The 16,495-nt window shown below is 42.3% G+C and overlaps 1 protein-coding gene across 5 annotated transcripts in view; it reads right to left on the bottom strand.

The window, feature by feature from the left end:
- Window positions 1–16,495, bottom strand: part of LOC115833149 (poly(rC)-binding protein 3-like) — a 259,877-nt gene that overhangs the window by 146,565 nt on the left and 96,817 nt on the right. Inside the window, exon 4 of one of the 5 annotated variants that reach the window (XM_030806215.1) lies at window positions 1,513–1,548. The exons of the other annotated variants lie outside the window; for them this stretch is intronic. The gene's annotated coding sequence lies outside the window, so the exon portion shown is untranslated. The remainder of the gene's footprint in view (window positions 1–1,512; window positions 1,549–16,495) is intronic. 5 annotated transcript variants of the gene reach the window in all.

Genomic DNA, 16,495 nt, shown 5'->3' with positions numbered 1-16,495 from the left:
TAGAAGCATTATTCATAACAGCCAAAAAGTGTAAACAAACTAAATACCCAAAAAGTATAAACGAACTAAATACCCATCAACTATAATGGATAAACAAAATGTGGTCCAACCATACAATGGAATATTATTCAGCCATAAAAAGGAATAAAGTACTAATACATACCATAACATGGATAAACTTTGAAAATATGCTGAGTGAAAGAAATCAGACATCAAAAGCCACATGTTGTATGATTCCATTAATACAAAACTTCAGAGTAGGCAAATCCATAGGAACAGAAAGGAGGAAGAAGGAGTGGGGAGTGACTGTTCCTGGGGTTGTTTTACGGGTGGTGATAGTGATAATGGCTGCACACACTAGTGAATATACTAAAAACCACTGAAGTCTATGGTGTGTGAATTATATCTTAATACAAACAAGAGAAAATGGAAATAAAAGTTTTAAAAACATGCAAATTCTCCCCAAATTGTTCTGCAGATCCAACACTATCTCAATCAAAATCTCAGTGGTCTTTTTTTGTAGAAAATTTATATTTTAGAATCAAAGCAAAGGACTTTATAGGAAAAACAATTTTGAAAAAGACCTACATTAGAGGACTCACTGTACCTGATTTCAGGACTTATTACAAAGCTACAGTAAACAGAACACTTTGGTGCCAGTGAGAAGACAGGAATGGAGTGCAGTGAACTGGAATACAGAGTCCAGACAGATGCCAGCACAGATGGCTGCCTGGTGAAAGAGCAAAGATGACCAATGAAGAAAATAACAGATCTCTGAACAAACAATGCTCAAAGAAATGTACATCCCTGGGGGAAAGTGAACCTCAACTCTAATCTTGCACTACATATTTTTAAACTGGCTCAACATGGATGGGGGGTGGGGAATAGATCAGAGACCTAATTAAAAGACCTAAAACTATATAATTTCTAGGAGAAAACAGGAGATAATCTTTGAGATCTTGGGAATGTGCAGAATTCTTAGGACACAGGAAATACAAACCATAAAAGACAAAAAATGACAAATTTTACTTCACCGAGATTAAACACTTCCATTTCTTTAAAGACATTAAGAAAATAAAAATTCAAGGCATACTTTGGGAGACAACATTTGAAAAATACATATCTGATAAATGACTGGTATTCATAGTATATAACAAACCCTCACAAATCAACAATAAGAAAACAAACAATATAAAATGTTTTAATTTTAATGGGCAAAACGTATGAACAGACACTTTGCCACAGAAGACATACAGATGGCAAAAAGCATGGGAGGAAGGTTCTGTATCACATGTCACCAGGAAAATGCAAATTAAAACTATAATGTGATACCATTACATGCCCACTAGAAAGGAGAAAATTTTAAAAGCTGACAACACCGAATGCTGCCCATTTATTTCACAAGCAACAGGAACTCTCACGCACTGCTTGTGGGAATGTACACTGACTGGAGCAGCAACTTGGGACAATGTGTTCATTGGGAGTTTCTTACAAAATTAAACACACACTTACCATGTGATCTAGAAAAGCCCACTCCTAGGTATTTACCTATGAAAAATGAAAACATACATCCACATAAAGACCGATACAAGAAAGTTTATAGCAGATTTATTCATAATCTCTAAAACTGTAAATCTCCACATTTCTATCAATAGGTGAATGGATGTACAAATTGTGGCATATTTATCAAAAATTACTCAGCAACAATATGAATGCATCTCAGAAGTATCATGGGCAAGGGATAAAGCAGAGTCAAAATGTCACATGCTGTATGATTCCACATTCTGAGAAAGGCAGAGCTGCAGTTAAACAGATCAGCGACTGTCAGGGGCTTCAGAAGGGTCATGAGGGAACTTTGAGCTGATGAAAATATTCTATATATAATATGATTGTGTTGATAGCTAATATCTGCATATATTTGTCGAAACTCGTAAAACTGTATCCTTAAAAGGGTGAATTTTCTACTATATAAATTATATCTCAATATACTTGATGTTAAAAAAGATACCAAGAACAATCCCAAGCAAGATAAATACAAGAAATCTACACCTAAATACATCACGGTAAAATTGTAAAACACCAGAGACATAGGGAAGATCTTAAAAGTAACCAGAATTTTAAAAGAAATTCCTTGAACTGAGTATTATTTAAATTGAAAGATGGCTTCTCAACAGCAATGGAAGCCAAAAACAGTAGAATAAAATCTCTTCCATGCTCTAAGAAAATAATCTTCCACCCAGAACTTCAACCCAGAGGAGCAGGAGCTAGTATTAGTTTCTCTGTTACTAGATTTTCAACCTCTCTACTAAACTCTAATGTGGGATACACAGGCAATTAGCATTTAAGTCTTTATGTGGCCGTGAGAAGATACAAGGTGTCATGCTAAATTTAAAACACTAATATTTTCTAGCTGTTTTCTAGCTTTATCAACAGCAAATATTTTTTAAATGCTGCTGAAAACCTGAGATAATTTCTGGTGGTCACAAATAGACACACCAGCAGATATGGGTAGGTTAGCAGGCCTAATTTAAACAACCAAAGCAAAAGAAACGAGCCACTAAGATTAATCACCAAAATAAAAAAAACTGTACTGGCAAAGATACAACAAATACGTCAATACCTTAGATTTCCAGGACATAATTTAAAAATTTTCTTGGTTTTTCAGCATTAATTTTTTACTGGGTACTTGAACTATTCTTATCATAACCATTTTCATTATGATAATATTATATATAGGTTGAACAAAGACTCATCACTACTCCTAAACTTGTAGTCCGAGCTTTTTCTATGCCACATGCCAATATTTTTCCATTAAAATTTAATTTTGGAAAGCAGTCTTGGGTAAAACAATTTCAGAATGACTTAATAAGCAAAATACATTTTACCTATTAAAAATTAAAATACAGGTTTCGAAAAAAAGAAGGTAGAAGGTTTCAGTTAAAAATAGTTTTTTACCCACATTCTCACCACAATGCATTTTAGAAGAGGCATTATCTGTGGTACAAGTGGAAACAAATAGTAACGAATGTGGTGAGATATGAGTAAATCTAAACAGGCACCAGTGTATAAAATGATGGAGAAAGCTGCACAATATTAAAAATACAACAGTTGAGAATGAAAATGCCATTCAAGTCAGGAGAGAATAATCAGAAGTGAGCACTGTGAGACTCCTGCATTCTCTGGAATGTGGACAGAGTACTAATTAATTCTGGACCTTGATAAATTAAGCATACATATAAGACAAACACAAAAATAAGAGAAACCTAAATTACATAGTGAAGGAGAAAACTGATGAGGAAAACAGTCATCTGTCAATCAAAAGAAGGGAAGAAAGAAAAAATACGAAAGTTGAGCTAAATAGAAAGTCCAAAATAAGATGGTAAAATGGAGTCCAAATTATAGTAATTAAAATAAATGAAAGTAAAGTAAATGTTCTAGTCTTTAAAAGGCAAAGATTGTCAGGGAGGATAAAACAAAAATCCATTACATCCCATTTTAAAAGATTCACTAAAACACTCAGATACAGAGATACTGAAAAAAAGGGAAAGAAAAATATATACTAGGCAAATACATCAGACAAAATTTGCTTTAAAGCAAAAAGCATTATCAGGATAGACTACATTACATAAAGATTAAAAGGTTCAATTTATTAGCAAGATACTATAACAATCCTAAACTTACATAGACCTAAGAGCAGAAATGTAAGAAAATAGGCAAATCTATTAATCCAATCATACCAGCATATTTGAACACAACTGTCACAGTGACTGATGTATCAGTTGGAGAAACATGTTTTTTTTTTTTTTTTTTTTTGGAGACGGTCTTGCTCTGTCACCCAGGCTGTCATGCAGTGGTATAATCAATCATAACTCACTACAGCCTCGATCTCCTGGGCTCAAGGATCCTCTTGAGTAGCTAGGACTACAAGTGCACACCACCATGCTCAGCTAATTTTTTTTTTTTTTTAAATTTTTGGAGAGATGGGGTTGCCATGTTGCCTATGTTTGTCTCAAACTCCTGGCCTCAAGCTTCCCAAAATGCTGAGATTACAGGAGGATGCCACAGAGAAAAATATCTATGAGGACAGAAAAGAAAAGATTATTAAGCTTCACTTAATGGCCATACACAGAAAGCGTACACTCAAAATTGTAGAATAGATTCCACTGTCAGATACACAGGACATTTATAATACTTGACCATGTGTGAGCCGCCCTTTGACTGCAAACACAGATCACCTGGTCCACAATGCAGTGAACTTAGAAACTAAAATACTTAAAATTATTTATATATAAATATAAATGTATATTTTTACATGATTTTTAAAGCTCTGTGTGTTTGGAATTGAGAAATACTTCTAAATAATTCATAAGCCAAAAAGGAGTCACAGTAGAAACAAGATAACATTTATAAGTTAAGGATAATAAAAGTACTTATATACCTAAATCTATGCACTGCAACAAGCTGTACTTCGAGGGAAATGTACAACTTTAAATGCTTATCTATATTTTTAAAAAGCTGAATATCAATGAGCAAACATCCAATATAAATTTGAAAAAGAACAGAAACATAAACTGGAAAAAAAAGGAAGAAATAAAAGCATAAATTAATGAAATAGAAAAATAAACATCCCATAGAAAAAAATCAACAATTGAAAAATTCATTAAAATAAACTAATAAAAAATTAAACTACACAAGTACTAGAATAAAACATGAGTAATTTCCTCTTTAATCTGGGTGTAGAAAAAGGCTTTCTAATTGTGAATTAAAAATCTAGATAAAAGACAGATAAATTTGACTATAAAAATAAAAAAATCTTTGGCATAGCAAAATGACATGAGAAAATATGACAGAAATACTAAATGGAAGAAAATATTTGCAGCATATTCCACAGGAAAAGAAATAATACCTCTAAGATACCAATAAATAAATAAATGTTTAAATTGAGGGGACAAAAAAGACCAAAAACCCTACAGAAAAATGTCAAAATACATGAAAAGAGACATAAAAATGTCCTTAAACATATGAAAAGGTGTTCTACTTCACTCACAAGAAGAGAAATGCAAATTAAAACTACACTGACTTACACTGTTCAGGCATCACTTTAGCAAAAAGTCATGAGCTGAAGGACAGACCCCATGGTGTGGCTGTGGTGGTCATGGAGGGCGGTGGCCACCTCTTGAAGGGGATTTGCAACTGTCTAACTGTAGGAGGAGCGCTGAGCACTGCCACTGAACCCAGCAATCACCCCGCTAAGGCCTTTCCGGGAGATACAGTCACACACAAATACAAATGCACAAGGCTATTCACCACTGCACTGTGTGTAACTGCAAAATATCATAAACTACATCATCATCCCACCATCATGAAACCCAGATGAGGACGCAGCACTGGGCAGCAGAGGAAGCAAAAGGAAGAATGAGGACGATCACTCCACCCTGGTACAGAGCGACTCCAGGGATGCTGTTTAACAGAAAACACAAAGTACAAAAAGGGAGATGTAGATGGTGGCATGGCACTGTGAATGTAATTAATGCCACTGAATTATACACTTAAAAACAGCTTAAATAGCAAATGTAATGTTATATATGTTTACAATAAAAATAGTAAAAAGAGAACATATGTAGCAAGATACATTATGTATATTTTAGGTGAGAAAGAAGAAAGAAGAGAAACAGAAAACATACATATGGAGGGCTAATTGTAAAAATGCGTTTGCCTACAGGTATGCCAGCAAACGTTTAACGAACAGCTCCTGGGGTGGGAGGCAGGACCCGGCCTGTAGTGTTTGCCAGTTTCCTTCCATGTGCAAACCCTCCCACCGTGGGCAATTTCCAACCTACCGTATGATGTCACTAAACACAGAGCTGGGAAGAGATGTGCAGAAGTGGCTCCAGGAGCTGGTGAGAGACCACCTTAGAACATCACTGTCATGTACAAGGGGTGGGGATAACAGGAAGAGAAAAGACATTGTGGGACTTGTCTGTTTTATACACGCACATATATGCACGTATATGTGCATATATATATACACACACACACACACACACTTATGTGCATGTATGCTTAAACAGAGGTGTGTATGTGTACATGCACATATTTCCCAGCTCTGACCCCTAACAGGGTTAGAAGCAAAGACACCCGACAGCAATAAGCCTACCTTGTACCCCGATATTGTTCCTTGGTAACATTTTCACACTACAAAAACTAGAGCCCTTCAAACATCTGGTGGACTCCAGGCCTGGGTAGGTTAGGTACAAGATGGGTCTGAAACATTATATGGAAAAGTTAGGAAACTGTCTTTAAATGAGGCAGAGGGTAGCAGGAAGAGAAAGGGAGGTGGGAACGAAAGAGGGAAGGAGCTGTGAATCGGCCTGGTGGGCTCCCACTGATCAAATCTAGGAGAATTTGAGAACAAAATCCTCGAGGACAGTGATGAATGAGACGCTAGGACAGCGGTGAATTAAGACACACGAGTCCAGGAAGAAGGGGGGGGCGGGTCTGCTCCCAGCAGGTGGCCAAGTCTCCATGGGAGCTGCACAAGCACCACTTACAGCCATCACAGTAAAGACGGGTCAAGGCAGAAACCAACCACGGCTAAGTCCTGGGGAAACGTCACAAGATGCAGGATTTCCGCATGGTCTTCCAGGGGCTTCCTGCAGATGGTTTATTAGTCGTGAGTGGTAACCAAAGTCAGGAGAAGCCAAACAGCTCTGCACTGAGTCAGCAACCTCACATCCCAAGGTGGGGGCAGAGGGTTGCTCCGCACCTGGCGAGGTGAGGCCCTGAGGAAGCACAATCCCACGCAGGCAGGCACCAGCCATGAGTGCCCAAGTGAATCCTATCACAGGAGTCCCTGGACACGCCGCAAAGGAGGAAACATCTACTTATTAAAAGAGACTGTTCTTCAAAACATCAATATCATGAAAGTGACAGAAAGGCTGTGGAAAATGTTCCTGATTGACAGAGATGACAGACACACAACAAGTAGGTGCAACACCTGATCCAAGACCACATCCTGTGCTGGAGGGAAAATAATATAAAAGACATTACTGGGGGGACTGGAAATACTGGGGTACAGCATCTAGATGGGTTTTGTAAGCTGATAATGGTGCTGTGGTGATGAGGGGACACCCCTATTCCCAGGAAACAGCACCTCTCCATCCTCCGAATCACTCTCTTGACTCCTCAGGGACCAATGTCTAGCAGCATCCACGTGCTCTCTGTCTCTTAATTTTCAAAGTTTCTCTACTAACCCATTTTCAGGCTTTAAACATAACCAAGTAGCTCATACTAAAGATGCAACCCAAACACCTCCCTTCTAGACACCAAGTTTTCAGAGTCAAACATTTTCCACAGCCATCTTCACCCCTCCCTCTCCCTGACTCTTCAAGCTGGCTCAATCTGGCTTCCTCTGCACCTTCTCAAAGTGACTCAGGACCTCCTGACCATCCCTGTGCCAAGTCCAATGCCATCTTTCAGCCCTCATCTTCTGTTTTCCTCCCTTCTCAAGCTGGAACAAAGAAAAGACGCAGTGTGACTGAAGGGCGCTCACACAGGCACTCTCATGAAATGCTGGTGAACATGTAAAACATCCGTGACTCTGGATGGTAATTTGACCATGAGTACTTGAGATCTGAACTTCTTACAATCTAATAGCAATAAAGTGAAGGAGAGAAGGTTCTGAAAACGGGGAACTATGGGCTGGATTCTGCTCTAATGCTGACTCATCTTTAGTCTCTGTTTCTTCACTGATAAAAAGGGTTAATCAAAAACCTTGGAGAATTACAGGAATTAAGTGAGGAACTTTTGCAGGAACATAGTAATGATTATGGAAACCATCTCGTCATAGGTCATATGTTTGTTCCTAGAAACACACTGGTGGTTCTTGCCCTCTTTGTAAAAGCTGAAGCAACCTTCCCCCAAGGGTCGGGGCAGGAACAGGTCAGGAGACCCAGTCTCACAGATGGAAAAGCAGCGCAGAGAGGGAAGGAACCTAGCTGAGGTCACGTAGTGATCTGAGAGAGGAGCCGGAAGCAGAACACAGTCTCTGGATTCTCAGGCTAGTCCTGCTCCACCGGCCCAGCTGGGTCCCTACCAGACACTTCTCTTCCTGTGACTTGTGCTCAGACTCTGCCAGCTTAACACAAGGGAACGATGACAACAGATCACCACTGTGCTCCTAACACCTGCCCCCAACTGCAACCAGCCCTGCTGGATGTGGCCAGAGGCACAAGCTCAGCAAAGAAGGTACACGTGGATGCAGCCGTGTTCAGAGGAGTCCCATCTTGGGTTTGCTGCAAGGGCAGAGGCTGGGAAACAGGTGGGTAAAGTCAAACCCATTTACTCACTACTATCAGCTGCAGCAAAATGGCCAGAGCACTTGGAGCAAAGCTCACACCCACACCGAAAGCCTCAGCCTAGCTCAGTGCTTCCGGAGTCTATCACTGACTGCCCTTCATCGCCAAAGACAGGGTGGCCTCTGTGACACAATTCACACAGGGCCTATGGCACAAAGGCATGAACAATACACAGAATGAAGTAAGCTGTCAAGTGTCACTGCAGATCCAGAGGAAGACAACGGAGGCCTGGGTGGAGCAGGAGACTGGGATGGACGCAGCTCACCATGCACGCTGATGAGCAAGAGTAGACAGGCTGCATCTCCAACGAATGGATGGTGCATTTGTAAAAGAAAAGCACACAGAAATGCTGACTCCCCCCTGTCTAAATGTGCACACAGAGGAAATTCTTCTCCACCTGACATGCCATCCCCGGCCACCACGGACCAGCAACAACAGCTCTCCAGATCCATCACTGTCTCTGCACGCAGGGCCGCCAGACAGCCTGGCAGCACGGCACGGAGGAGGGATGAGTCATCACGAAAAATGATCATCCCTCCATGCCAGGCTGCAATCTGATCTCAACCTCCGGGAGGGCAGCACTCTCCAAATCCCTGTGAGAGGGAAAAAAGCAAAGCAGAGAAGGTCCGGAAGGAACGCTACCTAGCCAAGGAGAAAACTCAGAGGAGGGAGGAAAGAAGGACACCAGGGCCATGAGACCTCTGCTGGGCCCATGGCAGTCTGTCCTCCCTCGAGAGGTGTGCTACACCATTTCCAAATAAAGAACCTGAGATTCGCTGAGGCTGCAGAGCTTCTGCTGGCTGGCGAGGAGTGGGGTAAGGGCAAGACCGCAGCCTCTGTGACTGAGAGCATGTGAAAATGCCCTGCCCCAGCCGGCCAAGACCTCCAGGTCTTCCCTGGCCCTCTGGTTCTGGGGCCCATATTTCCACAGTGAAATAGTGCCGCCCATCCCCGCAGGCCCTGGGTCTTGGCTGGGAGGGGCTGGAACCGCCCCGCTGTCACCGCAGTAGCGCCAATGGATGCTAGGGCTTGTGCTGGCCAGAGTCCAGGAGGCTCAGCAAGCCCAGAGCTCACCCCGCGGCCTGGTGTTCCTCTCGGAACAAGGGTGCCCGGTGGGCTTTGCAATTGATATGGCTTGGCTGTGTCTGCACCCAAATCTCATTTTGAATTGTAGCTCCCATAATCCCCATGTGTTGTGGGAGGGACCCAGTGGGAGGTAATTGAATCATGGGGGTGGGTTTTTCTCATGCTGTTCTCATGGTAGTGAATAAGTCTCACCAGAACTGATGGTTTTATAAAAAGGCAGTTCCCTTGAACATGCTCTCTTGCCTGTCATCATGTAAGATGCACCTTTGATCCTCCTTCGTCTTCGGCCATGCTTGTGAGGCCTCCCCAGCCATGTGGGACTGAGTCCACTAAACCTCTTTTTCTTTATAAATTACCCAGTCTCGGGTATCTCTTCATAGCAGTATGAAAATGGACTGATACAGTGATGCTGACACAACACTGTGTGGGCGCTATGTCTGCCTTCACACGACGCCAACACTCTTCCAAGTGTGCCTCACTCTGCAGCGTGGGTGACCCCCAGGTCCTCACTCACTCCTCTCCTGGCCACTATTCAGTGCCTCCTATGTCCTCATCCTCGCCTATAGAGGCAGAAGCTCTTCCCCTGTCCCCTCCTCCCCTTCTCCGTGAAGACAGAGCTTTGGCTGAGCTCAAGGCTGCCCAGCGGGAGAATGCGTTGCCCAGCTCCTCTGGAGAGGGTCACCTGGCACATGTTAGACAGACCTGGTCTCAGATACCATGATACACGTCAGCATAACTTGGGCCTCCAATTCTTAAAATGAAGTTGTCCCGTGTTGCATCCACAGGCTAGAACACACGAGGTGCACCTGGGTTCCTTCCAACTCTGCAGTCATGACAACATAGCAAGAGACAGAAACCACACATCGAGAACGGCAGGCCACCCAGAGCCCAGGCCGGGGAGGGCCTCACAGAGCCCAGCCCTCCCATCCAGGAACGGTGATGTCAAGGAGAGCATCTGACCTTATTAAATAAAGCTGGTAGGTCTGGGAAGCTCTGTGTTTCCATGGCTTACCCTTTCCCCTGGGTTCAACTCTTCCTCTCGGCATGTGGCTTTCTGTATGCCCCACACCGTCCCCTCAGCTCTGAGCCAGGATTCCAAAAGCCTCCATGGCACGTCTCCTACAGGTCTCACACAGAAGTCTGTCTGCTCCCCACAAACTCCAGACTGTTTTTCTTCCAAAGCGATCACTCCATCTCCCAGGACCACAGGCAGCATACAACCCCATGGGGTCCCTCTGGGCACCTTCTCCACTGCTCATACTGTACCCTGCTGCTCTGTGACAGCCTGTGACATGCCTACAGTGGGTGCCACTCTTCCATCCCCAAGCCCCACAGCCGTCTCCTACAAAACACCCACAGTCACAAAGGGCCCAGTCCCTCTCTGACCCACACAGGGCAAACGTGATACTTAAAAAGTAGAAACTTCACAACAAAAGAATAGTCCTCCTGGACAGGACTACCAAGAAATTAATCTTTTAAATTAAAGAATAAAAACATGAGTGACAACAGGTCAGTACATATAAAGCCAGTAGAACAGAGTTCAAAGTGTCTTAGAAGAAGACTGAGAGTCAAATGCATTAGTCAGAAAATAAATGAAAATGTTCAAAGAAGCACTCAGGAAACTATTAAAATAATAGCATTAACTTGAAGAAAAAGAGAATTATAATTATAATGTATGCTAAAATGAGAAATTAATAGTAAAATTATAAATGATCAACATAAATGAAAGCTATTTTGGAGAAAAAATTAGACAAATGTGACTAAAATGCTGAAATAAGTATTAGAAATAAAGAGAACACAGTAACAGATAAAATGACTGAAAAACTAGGCCTGGCATGGTGGCCTAAACCTGTAATCCTAGCACTTTGAGAGGAGGTGGCAGGAAGATCACTTGAGGCCAAGGAGTTTGAGGCCAGCCTGAGCATCTAAGCAAGACCCCAGTCCCTAAAAAAATTTTAAAAATTAGCTGGATGTGTTGGCACATGCCTGTAGTCCCAGCTACTTGGGAGACTGAGGTGGAAGGATCACCTGAGCCCAGGAGTTCCAGGCTGTGGTGAGCTGGGATCAACATCCAACAGAGTGTGGCTCTGTCTCTAAAAAAATAATAAAAATAAAAATTAAATTAAATTAAATTAAAAATTTTTAAAGACTGAAAAATGACAAGCACAACATGTATATATTATATACATACATATGTATATATATAACATATATACATTTTTATGCATATACCTAAAAACTTGCTTAAAATTGACTATTTCCTAAGCAAAAACCATTGGTCTATAAGAAAATGTGTATAAAATCAATAACCATGGTAGAAATTATATAGACCCTAAAAAATCAGTCTCCAAAATAGGCTCCAGGCTTAGCAGCTTTGATAGACAAATTCTATTAAAGGTAGAATTCTATCGAAGGCTGATAACATTTGCATTTCTAAACAGAGGACAGAAAAATTTGTTATTTAAATAAAGGATAGAAAAACATGGGAAGATTCTCAAATCATGTTATGAAAGCAAGCTATCATTTATTGCCAAAATCATATAAAAATTAGAAAAAAAAGAACCTTATAGAGCAATATCACCCTAGCCATAACCCTCACGATAACCCTAACACTAACCCTAATCCTAACCTTTACAATAACTCGAACACTAACAGTAACCCCAACCCTTATGCTAGCCTTAACTCTAGCCCTAACCCTATTATTAACCCTTATTCTAGTCCCAGTAAGATACTGGGAGCATATTATAATTGGAAGAGCTATGGCCTAACAGGGTTTATTCCAAGAATCAACACTTGGAATGTCAGGAACAGAATTCACTCCATTGAGAGACAAAAGCATGAATCATATGACCACCTAAATAGTAGCAATGAACACATTTCGTGAAATGCAATTTTTTTGATTTTAAAAAACACGTAACTTAATAAACAGCAATAAAGGAAAACTTCTGTAGCTTAATGAAGAATATTTACCAGATAGCCATGGGAGCATACTTCATGGTGAATGCATTTGGGTCAAGGTAAAAATAAGTCAAATTTCACCTGAAAACCCTTTTGCAAATAAAACCATTTCAACATGTGACCACATTCAAATATATAAAAACTGATAGTTTTCCTATATAATGTTAAATATTTGATAAATGCAATGGGAAAAATCCCAATTACAATAACCAAATAACACAAATTAGTTGGAAAAGAATTTGAAAGATAAAACCTATAGCAAGAAAGCTATGAAATGTAACTGAAGGCTAATAACAGAATAAATGGAAAAATGGATTCCCTTCCTATATAGGAAACTATTTAAATATTGTTAAAATATCAGCTGTTTATGGCCAGGCGCGGTGGCTCACGCTTGTAATCTCAGCACTTTGGGAGGCCAAGGCGGGCGGATCACGAGGTCAGGAGATCAAGACCACGGTGAAACCCCGTCTCTACTAAAAAATACAAAAAATTAGCCGGGCGTGGTGGCGGGCGCCTGTAGTCCTAGCTACTCGGAGAGGCTGAGGCAGGAGAATGGCGTGAACCCGGGAGGCAGGGCTTGCAGTGAGCCAAGATTGTGCCACTGCACTCCAGCCTGGGTGACAGAGCGAGACTCCGTCTCAAAAAAAAAAAAAAAAAAAAAAATCAGCTGTTTATAATTTAAATTATAGATCTGATCCATTTGAAAAGAAACCTCAATATGATTAACTTTTTAAACTTGAAAATCATTCTGAAGTTCATTTAGAAAGTAGGTAGCCAAGAATAACCAAAATGCTTTTTGAAATACTGGTTACCTTTATCAGATATGGAAATATACTGTGAAACTAAAATAATTAAAACAGTGTACCGGCACTAGAACAAAGAGGTCAATTAGAGAATTCAGAAACAGACATTAAAATACACAATATTTTCATATGTGGTACACATACATAAAAAGTTCCCGCATGAATCATTAGAAAAATGAAGTATTTTTTAATAAATGGTGTTTCTAACATAAGAAAAAATAACTTAGATCTTCACCTAAGAACATACACCTAATTAAATCCCAAGAAAAGGATTTTCTAAATGTAAACACAATAAAAGATGACATCACAACGGAAAATACTGAGCGAGCTACCCAAAATGCTACAGACCAGATGAAAAGGTGCACGACTCAACTGGGGAAAATTCCTCCCACAAACATAAAAGCAGAGTATCTTCAATAACGCGAGAATGCTTATGAGCATGGGGAAAACGACATTACTGTTAAAGAGCTAAGCCATATGTGTTCAGTGCGCTTCTGCATTTCGAGATGGAGACATATGCAGTACCTGGTGTCTCAGGATACAACAGCACAGGCACTCTGGTACAGCCTTGTTCCAGTACAAACTTGCACTTTTGAGATCAATCTGGCAATTACACATTATGCCTCTTTTAAATGTCCATGTCCTCTGACCCAGGAATTCTGTAGGTGTGAACACTGCCTACAAAAGAGAGGAAGCTGCTGTGGATTTATGCACAAGGGTGTTTACCTCATATTATGGATATTAGTGGAAAATCAGAAAAAATAAAAAGGGAATAATCCAATAAATGATACCTAGATCCATAACATGGGAAACCATGCAAGCTTCTAAAAATAACGTTTTCAAACTAGGTAAGGTCGAACACTTTGCAGAATACTATTCAGCTAAAAAGCAGGGCACGAAAATATGTACTGAATGCCTGAGGCAGACAGTCTGGACTGAAATTTCCCCACAGCCCCCAGAGCACTGGGCAAGAGGCGCTCACCAGGCCTCACGCTACAGAGCTCAAGCAACCTGAGGAGAAAGATCTGCCTCAGATTCACCAAGCCAGAGGCCGGGCCTGTGCCGTGGAGAGGACCAGAAGGCAAGGGCAGTGGAAGTCTGCCCTGGCAGGAGCAGGGCAAGCAAGGGAGCTCAGGGCCTGAGGTTCATCAATTTTTTATAAAATAATATTTGCCACATAACCTTTAAAATTTTTTATTTTTAATAAAACTATAAATATACACAGTTTTTAAAAGCAAATAATTTGATAAAGCTTATGAAAAGCAGTGGCCCTACCCCTCCCTTGCCCCCCATATCACAATCCTTCCCTGAGCTCTTAGCCTCTTTTGGCATTTCTTTATCTCCATATTTCTAATTACTGAGTTTGCATTGCTATTCTTGATCTTACAACTTTATGTATCAGCTGTTAGCTTCCTGCTATAAAAGATGAGCACTGACTCTCCTGAGCCCCTACCTCGCCCTCCTCCCCACTCTCCAGGACTCCCCTCGCTGGCTGTACACCTGGTACCCACACCTGATGCTGCAGCTCCCTTCTTGCACAATGTTTCTGTTTCTCGCAGTGAATAAGGGCCTCCCCACTGCTTTGTTTGGTGTTCTATGAATTTAGGTTGATTTCTTTCCAAACTCCTAGCCATGGGGCCGACCACTGCAGACCCACTCATCCCGACATCACCCTCCAAGCCCTTCTTGGAGCCACGCCCCAGGGCCCCAGCGTCCAGTTTCCTCACCCACCCAGTGGCTCCTTTCCCTCCCTCCTGTGTCTATTCCTAGGTTCCCAGTGTTCTGGGGCCAAATAAGGAGGAGCTGGGGTGAAGCCATCCCATGCCCTGCTTTCCGTTTAGGACAGTCCCCCACCACAGGGCAGGCTCCCAAGTCACCTTCCAGGGAGGAACCAGACTGGGTAGGATAGGGCTGAGAGGCTGACTCCTTCTCAGACAAGCTTTCCACAGCTTTCCTATGTCAACCCTATCTCTACCGCCTCCCCATGTTCAGCTGCACAGTAACGCCATTCCCAAGATGTGGGGGCACTGTCTGCAACACAAGAAACTCACTTCCCAGTCCCCTCAACACACACACATATAACAGATGCACACACACCACACATGCATGCACACACCTTCCACACATGCACACACATGCGTTCGCACCTATATACACACTCACCTGCACACACATATACACACGCATGTGTACACACAGACCTGTGTGGGTAAATACACATGCACACACACTTCACACACACACACACTACACACACCACACACACTCACATGCACACACACACATGCACCTCTCAGCTTTCTAGGTTCAGATCTGCTCTGTTTGACCATTTGCCTTCCAACTTTCAAAGTTCTGTCATCTTCTTTCTCAATTTCTTGGCGACTTCTGCCCTTTAAAAACATCTTACCTGTCATTTTAGTGGGCTTTTAAGAGGAAGCAGAGGTCACTGTGAAATCAATTTGCTAATGTGGCTGAAAATCAAGGATCAAGGGAATAATTTTTTTTAATTGTAACATGGGAGCTACTAAGTCATCCTGGATGCTAACAGAAGTGACCTGCCAGTGAGGAGGGCACGGAGAGAGATGGTACCACAGACCCCACAGCGGGGCAAGTCCCTGAGGAAACAAGAGGGTGGGCTTGTCCTGAGCTAACAGCGAGGGCTCCTTGCATTTGAGGGGCAGGAAAGGCCAAGGGAGGAAACGCGACTTAGCCTCTTGGGTTGGAGGATGCGGCAGAGAAGCAACTCTCTTCTCTTTAACTCTGAGGCATAGACGCCAGCTGAGACTCACATCTGATTAGATCAGAGATCTGAGGAAGGGGAAGCAGACAGAACAGAATGGCCTCAGGCAGAAGCAATTCTTCAAGGGGGCGCTGCTGGGACTGGGGCGGGTGAGGGTGGATCCAAGCCCTTGGCTGTGAAATTAGAGGAGACCAGTCTGCACAGCTATATGGTCTCCATCAATGCTGTGATCTTGTTCTACCACATGGACACTGGGAGGACACAGAGGCAAAGCGAAGAGTGTGTGTGACAGTGACTACAGGGCAGCACCAGAGCTGTGGGCTGATGAAGATGGGGAGGCCACCCAGAGGGCCATGGACAGGAAGGAGTGGGCTGATGAAGATGGGGAGGGCACCTAGAGGACAATGGACAGGAAGGGGTGGGCTGAAGATGGGGGGGCCACCCAGGGGGCCATGGACAGGAAGTGGTGGGCTGATGAAGATGGGGGGGGAGCACCCAGGGGGCCATGGACAGGAAGGGGTGGGCTGAAGATGGGGGGGCCACCCAGGGGG

This window comes from Nomascus leucogenys, chromosome 25, assembly GCF_006542625.1.
Source record: "Nomascus leucogenys isolate Asia chromosome 25, Asia_NLE_v1, whole genome shotgun sequence".
NCBI lineage: Eukaryota > Metazoa > Chordata > Mammalia > Primates > Hylobatidae > Nomascus > Nomascus leucogenys.
This window is presented reverse-complemented; position numbering and strand designations above follow the sequence as displayed.